Below are 13,586 nucleotides of genomic sequence, written 5' to 3'. Positions count from 1 at the left end.
TCTTTTTTTTTAAGATTTTATTTATTTATCTTTAGAGGGGAAGGGAAGGAGAGAAGTATCAATGTATGGTTGCCTCTCGTGAGTCCCCTGCTGGGAACTGGCCTGCAACCCAGGCATGTGCCCTGACTAAGAATCGAACTGTGATTGTGTGGTTCGCAGGCCCGCACTCAATCCACTGAGCTACACCAGCCAGGGCCTCATTGGGTCTTCTCAAATGTCCCTTCTAACAGGCTGACCATAGATACGATGGTGTGTTTACTCATCTAATTTACTTATAATAGAGGCTGGACCAAACGAGTTAAAAACAACAACAACGTCTATTTTTTCTTTATCTGCTATTTTGAGAAGTGTTTTATAGATTCTCTCTCCTCTTCCTAGTGATACTATTTTAGATATGTAATGTGCAATTACTTTTACAAGAATGTCTCATTCTGAAAATTAAGATATTCTAGATTCAGTAAAATACAAACTATATGAAACAGCCAAAAACGAGAGAGCATATTCAAAGGGCCAATGTATTTATGAGAAAATCATCAAAGTTACTAGTACCCAGGAACATACAATCAAAGTAACAACAATATGTCATTTTACCTTTAAAAGACATAAAAATTTTTCAAGTTCCATAACACCCAGCAGTGTCAGGAGCGCAGCAGAAACGTCTCATGGACTGTGATAGAAATAGGAACTGTTACAGAGTTTCTAGACAACCCTCTAGCAAGATCCATGGAGATATAAAACGAAATATGCTTCCTCTGACCCTGCAGTCCCACTCGTGGGAATCTAGTCCACGGAATGGAAACTCATGTGTCAAGGTATACACGATAGAATTGTTACCGGAACACTGTTTTGTGGAGAGAAAAAGGTAAAATCAGTGAAAGCCCGTCCGTTGCAGATTGTCAGAAGGAATCGTGCTACCACCTCTCGGGAGCACTAACTACCCGGCGTTCATTAAAGCAGGAAAGAGGGAAGGTTAAGACGACCTCACTATGAAAAACAGGCAAACAACAAGAATTCTGCAAGTCTGCAAGTAGGTACAGAGATAGATATGTGTGTATATATACATGGATATGTGTAGATGTATATACACACGTATATATAAATAGACACTTCTATGTTAGTTTGTTGTTCTGAATTATCTGGTGTGCGAGTGTGAAGCTGAGAGGACAGAAACTGGAGAGGGGAGTTCAGGAAAGTTAAAGACAGTAAAACAACAATAATAGCAGTGTGTGTGCTCCTAATCCGTCCTGTGCGTGGCTGACAGGGGCCAGAATCAAGGCGGGGGAAGGGGTGGGGAGGTCAAGCCTGAATCCTTCCTAACAGCTCCCGTACTTCCTGCTCCACCCCAGTGCCCAGAGGTCTGCCTTTTCCATCCAGTCTCGGAAGCTTAATGGCTTTCTGCAAAATTACCTCTTCCTCAAACTGCCCAGAGTGCTTCATGCTGTATTAAGTAGCGCTCTCAAAAATTCTTGCATCTGAAAGGATGTTTAGCTGTCGAAAGGGCTACATAAATGCATCCAAAATTCTCAAGCTCAAAGGTTGACTGTGGAATTACTGAGGCTCTCTCCTGCATCTGAAAAAGATTTTTTATGCTTTCTAATTCATATTCCTGCCCTGAAATATATTCAGTCTGTAAGTTGTGATTATCAATTAATAAACAAGTTTGTATCATAAAGTATCTGTTCCATAATTACATTTATTTCTTAAACAACAGTAAAAAAAATACAAGGTCAGCTGCCATTGCTGTTACTGATAAGAGTGTAGTTTCTTGCATACCTCTAATATTTTATTTTATTTTATTTTATTTTTAAAAGATTTTATTATTTTGAGAGAGAAGGGGAGGGAGGGAGAAAGAGGGAAAGAAACATCAATGTGGGAGAGATACATCAATCTGTTTTCTCTTGCACACCCCCGACCGGGGACCCAGCCTGCAACCCAGGTGTGTGCCCTGACTGGGAATTGAACTGACGACCCTTTGGGCTGCAGGCCGGCATTCAATCCACTGAGCCACACTAGTCAGGGCTAATATTTTATTTTTTAATGGAACGAGAAAACCATTTTGGAATCTTACATTACCACAAATACATTTGATTTAGTGTCTCAGAGAAAAATCTTTGGACTTGTCTTTGTAGTCTTTTCAATACTGAGGGAATTCTGGTAAATAAGACACATTTCCTCCCGGACACCCAGAGACCATGAGCAGTAAGTAGGGCCTGCCTGACAACTGTGCGTGTTCAGTCTTCAGAGCACGGGGAGTACAGAGCTGAACCCTGGAGGCACCTGTGCATTTCTGTGTCAATCACACGACACAGCAGAGCTACAGCATCCAAGGGGGTTGCTAGTGACTCACAATTTTATGCTCCTTGCATGTTTACCCTTGATGGCAACAGAATGGATAGAGAGAGATGGTTTTGCTAGAGAGGAAGCAGGACTAGTTAGATTGGCATGGGAAGAGACAGAGGAAAGTAACTTTACTTGAAGCTGTGTCCACAATGAAAGAGAGGAGATTATATATATTCTCAACTATTTCTTTCTTTCTTTTTTTTTTTTTTTTTACAAAAGTGGCTTGATTCTCCTGAGAAAAGGAAATCTGGTTATACGCTACAACATGGATGGATCTTAAGTCAGACAAAAAAAGACCAATACTTTATATCACTTATATGTGGAATCTAAAACAGTAGAACTTGTAGAAACAGAGACTGAAGTGGCTATCATCAAGTCTGGGTGGAGGGGGCGGAGTGGGGGTCACGATGGTCAAAGGGTACACGGTTCCAGTTGCAAGTGGGGTAAGTTGTGGGGCCTCATGCACAGCACAGGGATGCTGTCGACGATGCTGTCTGACATGCTTGCAAGTTGCTGAGAGAATAAACCATAAAGGCGCTCACTCCATTAAACAATAAATAGGAATTGTGCAACCTGATGGAGGTATTAGCTCACTCTACTGGGGTAATCGCACTGCATTACACAGTTGCTTCCAATAAGTAGTTGTACACCTTAAAATGACACAATGTTATGTGTCAATCACATCTCATTAGAGCTGGGGGGAGTGGCATTATTCTAACGACTGAGGCAAAACCATAGGTGGGGCAGCCATGGTATTAGCTACCACTTATTAAATCCTTACCGAGTAGCAACCGTGGTACTAAGTTTTAAAGTTACATCACATCCACTCTCACACCTGTATGACTCTGTGCTATGCGTGTTGATTGCCCCATTTTACAAATGATGAGAGGCTTGGGGAGGGTGATTCACTCTGAGTCAGACAGCACCAGATGCAGCGGCCTGGATTAAAATCCCCGTCGCTGGATCTCACCTGGGTGGGGAAGCCGTTGTTCGTGGGAGTCTGGGGGGAAGGAGGGGCGGGTGGGCCAGCGGTGATAGGAGACTTTCATTGTGCGGAGCCAGATCAACCGCGGGAATAAAATATTTGTCAGCCATGACAACCTTTTGTAGAATCAATATTTGAGATTTCAAGCGGGAAGAGGGAAGAGGGCTGAGACAAATCTCAGCTTTCCATGAGTTGTGCTTTCCAATATTGAAAGCACTTTGGTTACATTATCCTGTTACCTCCTAACGGTGAGTGAAACGAGTGAAAATTTGAATCCTCATTATACTCGCAAGACAGTGAGTCCCTGGGGCTTTAGTGGTTTCTGAGCATTTCGCATTTAGAAAGAAGGAGTTGAACCTGGAAATCTTAAACATTATTTAGTCCAAGCTCTCGTCATGAGGGAAGGGGGATCATTTTCCTAGAGGGAAATAAATGTTCTACAGTCACAGGGTCAGTTAGGACCGACTACAGCCCTAAGCAACTTTTCCTTACTGAGGAAGACTGGGCTGGAGCCAATCACTTCCCATACCTGATCAATACTACTGGAGCCCCTGATCAGCGCCCCAGGCAATGGAAGGGACACTGACCCTTCGTCCGCATCCCTTCCAGTGGGTCTGGGAGTCGGCACTGTCAAAAGGAGGTAGCCCCATCTAGGTCCCGTCCTGTACTAGGAACTCATTGTCAGAGCCCCTGTCAGCCCACACCAGGGCAGACAACACTGCCAGGTGTGCCCAGGGTGACTCTGGAAGTAGGGAGCTTGACTATGAAATTTGGGCCTTTGTAGGACAGAGCTGGGCTTGTGGGTATGAGCCAGGACATCCATTCTATCCAGGCCCCAGAAGTACTAAGGGTGGGCCTAACACTGTCATGGACAGGGCACTGTCTCAAATGTGGAAGGGATAAAATAGATAAGATAGTTGTGTGTGCCCTGTTCTCTATCACCAAGACGAGGTTCTTTGCAAATTCTCGAATCTCTCTGACTTCTGACCCCCTGTTCCCCGAATGCCCGATTCCTATATATTATATAACATCAGAACAATTACCACATCATAGCTGTTTTTTCTTCATCATATTGTCTTCAACTAAACTGTGAGACCCTCCAGAAAAGTGGACCTTCTGATTTTTTATACTTCAGCAATGCTTTACTCAGCGTAGGCGCTCAGTGAGTGGGTTAAATGACTGAATGAATTTAAAAATAATGACCCCACAACTTGCATTTAATAAATGTCAGTCGCAATGCCGTATTCCGGTTGGAAATATTTCATCAATGAAGGCCTAGTTAACCTCTCTCCTGTGCGCGTGACTCAACAGTGGGTCCTGCCCGTCAGCACTGGGACCAGAGAGTGAGCCGAAATTTTCCAACATCTGGTTATATTGTGAATAGCTTCCTTAAAGGAGAATCACTCTATGGGCCTGTTGTATTTTGGAAAGCCTAATCAGAAATCATTAAACTGAACAAATAAGAAATTTGACTTGATCTAAAAAATTAATAAAAGTACATTTGCATCTTAATTAAACACAGACGTTGGAATCTGAGGGACGGAGGACTCACGAAGGCCTTTCGGAGCTTGCTGTGTTTCTGATCATTTCCATCTAGAAATGTGTTGATGGCATCTTATACATGTGCACTATCACTAAAGCTCATTATAAATACGGCATGCCACTGAGAATTTTATATACCATATGACCTCACCTGTATGAGGAACTAATGAACAAAACAGACAAACGAGCAAAACAGAACCGGAGGCACGGAAACCAGGAGCAGATTGACTGCAACCAGAGGGGAGCACAAAAGGGATAAGAGGAGAAAGAAGGGGAAGGGACTGGTCAAGGAGCGTGGATAAATGACCCAAGGACATGGACAACAGGGTGCGGACGGACTGTGGGAGCAGGGATGGGATGGGCGCAGGAGAGCAAAGGAAAGACTGAGACAACTATAACAGAGCAACAATAAAATGTTTATTAAAAAAGTAAATAAGAGACTGCAAACATTTTGCCATATGGACCTTCAGGAACATACCAAACGGTCACCACAAGGTGGACCTAGGAAAGACTTTCACATAAATATGATAAAACATCAAATACTCAAAGAGCGTTGTCATTGAAAAGTTTTTTATGTGAAATAATCTGAGTAGGCTTTAGAACAACCCTGAGGTCATAGGTGCAGTTATCTGTTCAGCGCTCCGGGGGCAATGGCCTGCTGCCTGCCCACAGTGCTCGTCGCATGCAGGGGACCCCGGGTAAAGAACCGGGCCCTTGGATGTCTTGACACTTGTCCTGCCATCTGCCCTCCAGTGGCTGATGAGAAGGAAATTGTGCCTCAGATTGCTGACTGCAAGAGACCAAAACTTGCATTTCTCCCTCCCACAAGTGTAGTCTTCCTGAGAGCCGCCCAGCCCCAACGCCAGCCCACCCCCTCTGTGCAGGGTCTTGGTTTGCTCCTCGGGCCTGCATTGGATGTGAGGCTCTGGAGATTTGCATAAAACGTATGCAAAGTAGTGGTGAAGCAATGAACGGAGGGCTTTGCATTGCCCGCTTCTTCTCCCTGAGTCAGATGTCACGCCTTCTCTAGGGAGTCAGTCTCAGGACATAAATCTCATAACATCCTTCCAAGAATTCTTGGAAAACGTGAACTACAAATGTATCATACATTCCCAATACAGGCTACAATTGGTGTGTTTTTTCTCTAGTCTAATATATGTAATGTATCAGACTATACATAATAATTACATTCATATAAAATATGTAATGTATATTGTAGCACACATTATATTATAGTATATATTAGACTAATATGTAATATATATGTCATATATGAGATCAGACTAGAGAAACTATATATATGTTCTAAGTATCATATTAACTATTCTTAGTTTTAATTTTTATAATATTATTCCATTATTCTGATGTATCAAAATTATTAAAACACTAGACTATGGAATAGACCTTATCAATTATACTCCGTATTTGGAAATTTTTTAAAGTGATAGATCTGTTAACAAAAAAAACACATATATATCTATTTCTAAGGATTTTATTTATTTACTTTTAGAAAGTGTTAGGAAGGGAGAAAGAAAGGCAGATAAATATCAGTGTATGGTTGCCTCTCCAGCACCACCTACTGGGGACCTGGCCCAGAACCCAGGCATGTGCCCTGACTGGGAATCGAACAGGTGACCCTTTGGTTCACAGGCTGGCGCTCAGTCCACTGAGCCACACCAGCTGGGGAAAGATATATATACATATTTAAAGAAAATATTAGCCTGCTTAGCATTGTCTTTAATTCTTTAAAGCCATTCTTCTAAACTTTACGGTGCATATGAATCACCAAGGGATCTTGTTAAAATGGGGATTGGGTTTCCATGGATGTGAGAGGGCCCAGCAAGTCCTGCAGCTCTGAAAATCTGCAGGGTTAGTCTGAGGCTTCTTCCCATCTGGTCTGAACTGCAGTGATGCTCAGGTGGCTGAATATGAGCCTCAAGCAGCCCCCTGAGGAGTTACATCCCTGAGGCATGACCCAAGGTGCCTCTGCGGGGCAGGCGCAGCATAACCAATGCGACTGGCAGAGGGGAGCTGGCCAGGCTCTTCCTGACACCATGGTCACAGTCACTCAATCCAGCAGTGAAGAGACCTCCTCCAAACATCCCCACCTCACACTGTGCTTCTAAGAACTTTGGGCACAAGATCTTGGAGGCAGAGGGCACCCTCTAACTCAGCAGATGTTCAGTGGAGTTCTGTAGACCTCTACTACTGCAGTGCACTTTGGCATTTCTGCGAATATTCTATTTAAATTTTATCCTGTATGTTTGACTATTTTTGTAGGACGGTATAACACATTCGCAAGTGCTGCCTACTATTCTAATACTTCAGAGGCCACCAGGATGTCAAGTTAAAGTCACAATGACTGGATTTATTGGAAGCTTCATTATATATTTGGTGTTAGTAAAAGGCTGCTGTTCTCTGTGTTTCAAGCGTGTGGTCATCCAAGACAGGCAAAGGGAACCCTTCTTCAAGCAGGTAAGCTGCCCAGAGTTGGGTCTGCTGGCTCTTTTGCCCAGATCCCTTGAAAGCTGGGCTTAATGTGGCCTTGACCTCTATAGATTAGCTGTGAATATACTCATGTCTTTATCTGCATTGCTTAGAGCTCCCAAGTAAATTCCATCAAGTCTGATGATATATCCCTGCAGGGCCTCCGAGCACTCATGAAAGGGTTATGCGGTGCATTAATACCTGACCATCTGAAGGGAGAGTCATTCATAGCCAGGAAGTCATTCCTGTACACATTTATCATGACAAGCTTCTGGGAGACTGTTTTCCACAACGTTTGGAACTAAGCAGAAACATGAAAGAGGTGCATTCCTCTGGCAGATTCAATCACAGTGTCCTTCCCACCAGCTTTACAGCCTCCTACAGACGTAGACCCTGAACACAGTCATTACATCCTCTTGTAAATGCTAGTTTCTTTCCTGTCCAGGACATTGTGAGAGACCTGAAGGAACTGGATCACCTTTGAGCTTTAAAAATAGTTTAGTAGGCACGCGAGTGAAAAAATCTTTTATTTTAGGCATGAGATTCAGCACATTGAAAGACATGCCAAGACAGGAGGGAAGCATTTTAGAAAATTAGGTTCAGTATCACCAACAATAGAAGTGGAAGAGAGAATGCATGGGTCATATGGCTTTGTGAAAAATAAAGTGATAAAAAAGAGCATCACAAAATAATTAGTGCTTAGTCAACATAAACATCTATGCTTTATTTCACTCAAACATGTTTCTGCTGCCACTCTCGCGAGATTTGCTTCTTCTAAAATGGGTGAAAATAATCACACCATGGCTGAAAAAGATGCTTTATCAGTTCTGAAGCATTGTGCACATGCTGACTATTATTTAGAATTATCGTCCTTGATGAATATTGACCTCAATAAGGAATTGCATATTTATTCTTATGTCTCTACCTGAAAGGGTACAAAGTGTGTTGGCACCAAAGGATGAATTTATGCAAATATGAACGGATGAACTCTGGTCAAATATCCAGGAATTTGTGCCACAGCATCATTTTTTAGACTAGGAAACTCATTTCGCTTGGAAAGAATGAAATTCCCAAGCGAAGCCATGCAACCCTTGCGGGGGTGTTCAACCTTTTGGGGTCTCTGGGCCACACTGGCAGAAGGGTTGTCTTGGGCCACACATTAAATATATTGTGGCACATAATCACAAAAAAACTTCATGATGTTTTAAATAAATTCACAATTTTGTGTCGGGCCACATTCACAGCCATCCCGGGCTGCACGTAGCCTGCAGGCGACAGGTTGGAACCAGGAGAAATCTAGTTTTGCCAGGAAACATAATTGAGTTTCCTTACTTGGCACAGCACAAGTCCTTGGGCCACACACCGCTCTGGGCCGATCCCTAATGATCTTTCCATTTGCTGGGCCAACAGAGAAAAGCAGAAAATGTTCCTTCCCAAGTTAGCTCTTCGTGTGAACTAGGAGGCAGAGCTCCTCACGGCTCCCGGTGGTTCTGCTGGAGAAATCACGTTGTTTATTTCACATCCAGCTTCATATTCCAGAGTCAGGGTTGTGTTCCACCCAGATCAGCTGGACGCCGTGGTTTGTGTGGCTCGTGCCCATGTGTCTCTCTGCGTGGATGTAACACCACACAGGCAGGTACTTTCAGTCATTCAGGACCATGAAGTTCAATAACCGCAGGTAGGGTGAGTGAGTAAGTAAGAGAATACCCACCTCGAGGGTAGGGAATTTATCTGGTTTACTTCGGTCATTGTTTTCTTCTAACTTTGCCCCATTTTCCTGTTCTTGTTGTAACCACACAGTATAAGGCAGGGATGGTGCTGGCATGAGAAACTATCTAAAATTGCTTTACTCGGGAGGAGTGTACAAAAGCGTAAAAGTGATCTTGCCCAGAGTGCTGGGAGGGGAGAGAGGAGGGGTCATGTGTTCCTGTGGACACACAGCAGGAGACAATACTTTTAATAGTGACCTTTGGTTTGTCTCGTTTCTTTACTAAGGGGAACTTTGAGTTAACCTCATAAATGGAGACTGAATTTTGTTCTATGTATAGCTGCAAAGACATGATTTAAGAAATCGAAGTGTCAGTGCATTCTACTTACTGTGTGCCCACAAGAGTCCATAATTTTATATATATTGTTTTATTTAAGCCTGGTGGCAGTGTTGTCATGTAGATAGTTTATAAAAGGCTTTTCCAACAGCAGTGTCTAGAGGATGAACTTTCCTTGAACTCCCTCTCTAAACCAAATGGTTATGAGAGTTTGTTTTTCCTTATTTTTATTTTCCAGCACAATAGCTACCTGGAGGAAACTGGTATAGCTGGACTTGGGTCAACTATTTTTCCTAGTAATATCAAGTAACCGCAGACTGTACAAGATAGGTGAGCTGACTGGAGCCAGCTCCCCAGACTGATGAAAGCTCACTGTGTGCAGGGGCCTCCAGCCAACAGTGCCACTGCGGGTTGGGGAGGAGGGGCATTCTTTTTAAATATCCGTCATCAGATGAGCACAACTTTGCTTCTTATCAGCTAAGGAAATGTTTATTTTACTGTACCTTTGTTTTAGCCTCTGTGATGGCTTCCAACCCATAATGTTCTAGTTTCTTCTGCAGGTAGAAACTATTAGTAGTAATCCCATTTTATAGATGAGAAAATAAAAATACAGAGGGGAGGTCGAGTAGCTTACTCAAAGTTGCATGATTAGGAGAGGTGAGATATGGAACGACTATGAATTCACGGAAAAAGCTAAAGAGAAATGTAATTCTGCCTGACTAGAGCAGAACACAACCTACTGTTTTAGGAAAATTTGACCAAGCCTTTTTAGCACTTTCCTCTGATGAAGAATTGGGTGGGACTCTCAAGCCTTATCAAATTGGTGGGGTGTGTTATGTCAGAACGCTGAGTCTATCTTTAGGGTATGAGAAAACAGAGCATAACTACTGTCTTAGCTGAGTAGTGTCCCTCAAAAATTTGTGTCTTTTCTGGGACCTCAAGAAGTGATTCTCTTGGGAAATAGAGTCATTGCAGAAGGAACTAATTAAATCATGAAGAGGTCATAATGGAATAGAGCAGTTCCTTAATAAAATATGACCCTTGTCTTTATAAGAAGAGGAGAAGAGTGATGCGTGGGAATACACCACATTAAGACAGAATCGCAGTGATGCACCCACAAGCCAAGGGATGCGGAGGATCGATGACAATGAAAAAGCCAAGAAGAGACACATAGAACAGACTCTCCCTGAGAGTCCCCCAAAGGAGCCAACTACTGACATTCTAAATTCACACTCTTCACTTCCAGAACTTGGGGAAAGTGAACTTCTGTTTTCTGAAGTCATTTAATTTGTGGCAGTCTGTTACGGCAGCCCTAGGAACCTAATGCAACTACCCAACTGGCCTGAAAATTTTATCCACACAAAAATCTGCACACAACAAAAAAATGAGCTATCAAACCACGGAAAGATATGGGTGAATCTTAAATGCATTTGCTAAGTGAAAGAAGCCAGTGGTATGAAAAAAGCTACCTACTGTATGATTCCAATTATATGACTTACTGGAAAAGGCAAAACACTGGAGTTAAACACATGTTTAACTTAATGTATAGGAGTGAGCAAAATTAGGTCTACACTTGTGAGTACACAAAGAAATGTATTCTTGTATAATTCATTTATTAATTATTATATTGTTTCAAAGGTGCTCTACTCTCAAATGGTTTGTAAGCAAAATGATGATTGCTGTCTAATCATTTCTCTTCAGCAGCTTTTCTGAAACATAGGGAGATGACAGCTGTCTCTGGGGCACATTCCCTGAGTTGCTCTCCATGAGCCATGTTTTGTGACCAGCCTGGAGCCCCAGCCCCCACGAGCTCACATTGCCCTTCAGGCCTTGGCCCCTTGGCTCAGCTTTTTTCTTGCAAAGTCTTTTTTTGCATGTCCCAATTTGGTAAAATCATTTTAAGGCACAAAAAAACAATGTCACTCACACATGAAATGTTTTTCTTCACAACCCTCCCAGAGTCACGTTGTCATGTTATCATTCTGTGATCATCCCGTAATTGTGTATTTACACGCATCTGCTTCTCCTATTAGCCTCTGAGCTCCTCAAGAATGGAGGAATGCACTATTCACACAGATGTCCTTGTCTCCAGCAAGTGTCCACAATAGGATACAGCACAGAACAGATCCCTCGCATGGAAACCTGGTCCTTACACTGTTTTCTGTGTGTCTGCATTCTCTGTATTTGGTAATTATGACAACAGAGTTTCCTCATCTATGATATAAAAATCATAAGAGTGAGAACACCATCAGATTTATTAAGTGAAATAATTCACCTACGTGCTAGAGCATTCCTGGTACATAGGATGTTCAACTATTATTTCTAACTAAAAATAATAGTTGGCAAATGAATATATGATCTCCATGAAAAGCTGAAATGAGAGTTACATGGGCAACAGCAGACATGCTGCATGAAATAGAAAGCAGACGGAGGCACTCGACAGCCCTTTATAAAGAAGTTTAAATGTGAGAGGTGCTGGGGACAGAGTAATGGAGAAGACTCATATAGATGAGCTCTCTTTCTGTAATGTTGTCTGTAGTGAAAAACAGACCTCAAAGGACCAGGCCAGTCACCCTGGGGACATGTGAGAGCACATGACCAGGGAGGCCAACTTAGGGTGGGGTCTAGTACCATTTGCAGGAGGCACAACATGGTGCGGAGTGGCAGAGGCTTCCTTTTGGACCAGAATTTGGAGCGGAAATCTGGAAAATGAAAAGGAATTCTCCGAGAAAGGAAATAGGTATAGAAGCTGTGAAGGAGCTATAGAGGACAGAGAGACCCAGAAAGATGTGAACCTTTCATTTGTAAGATAAACCAAATGGCAGCAAATGTAACCAGAGCTTCGTGCAGGGGAGCGTGCAGGGGGGCCCTGGGGTGGCAGGCAGCATCTGCATGTGGAGCCCCTCGGTCCTTGAGAAGGATTTGCACACCCTCATGGCCGTGGGAAGCCACAGGAAGGCTCTTAGAAAGAGGGCGACACGAATAAGTTTGCACGTTTCAAATCTCTCTTTTCGCTCAGTGGAGAATGAATTTGGGGAGAAGCTTCTCTAGTGTGAAAAGTGAGAGTTCATGGTAACTTGAAACAATGAACAGAAAGGAGTGATCAGATTCGGGAAATATTTGGGAGACAGACTGGGCAGGACTTGGAAAATGTGAAGAAGAGAAAAGTGCAGACGAAGAAAGAGAGAAATGCTGAATGGCTGCCAAGGTCCTGGGAAGAAAAGGCGAGCTTATATTCGTGGCGTTTCCCAAGATGGGAAGACCTGGGAGTGGAGTGTATTTCAGGGGTAACACATTCGGTGTGCGGCAATTATGAGGTCTGCAGGAAGAGATGTTAACTTGCAATTGATTCTGTGAGTCTGTAGTAGAGAAGACAGGTTGTTGGAGAATAATACCTTTAGGGGCAGTCAGTGTTTACCCGGCAGTAGATGATATAAATTAAGGAAATTGTATATGTTGAGAATAGAGCCTGGGTCTCGGTCCACAAGCATTTCAGCTCATAAAAGAGGTAGAGGAATTGTACCCAAAGGGGACTTTCAAGAAAGAGTGAGGAGAAAATCAGGAAAGAATTGTGTAAGTGAACACAAAAGAGAACATATTTCAAAAAGGAACATGTCCAACTGTGTTGACTGCTGCTGAACTAGCGAAATAAAAAAATGAAAAGTGTTCATTGGCCTTAGAAATAAGGAGGGATGGGGACCTCTGCCTGAGGACTTTGGCTGAGTAGCTAAGGCACAAAGTTCAGACTGGGAACGGCTTCAGACAAAAAGGAAAAATCAACAAAGGGAAGCGTGTGTACGGGGACACTGTGCTGAAGGCTGGCAGTGGAAGAGGGCAGAGAACTGTGGTAACCAGGGCAGAGACCAGGGAGGCGCAGTGCTGATGCTGAGAGGCAGGGCCTGGTGGAGAGAGGCATTTCAATCACCAGAGCAGAGAGAGGGGAAAATTCGTGGAGTAGCATTCCCAAGAACTCTGGAGGTAAGGGAGCCTCGATATAAGCAAAGAGACTCACATTTGCAGGAAAATAAAATAGAAGTGAGGGGGTGTGTTGTTGGCAGGTTTAGGGTGCTAGCGCTGACCTTGGAAAGCTTTCTGAGAGGGGTGAGTTTGGAGAGAATGGGAAAGAGAGAGACAGAGAGAGAATGAATGATTTCCAAGCTTGGGGACATCAGGGATGGCATACGTGA

The sequence above is a fragment of the Sturnira hondurensis genome, unplaced genomic scaffold (assembly GCF_014824575.4).
Source record: "Sturnira hondurensis isolate 20B ecotype Veracruz unplaced genomic scaffold, ASM1482457v3 Scaffold0006413, whole genome shotgun sequence".
NCBI classification, from domain to species: Eukaryota; Metazoa; Chordata; class Mammalia; order Chiroptera; family Phyllostomidae; genus Sturnira; species Sturnira hondurensis.
Note: the sequence above shows the minus strand (reverse complement) of the source record.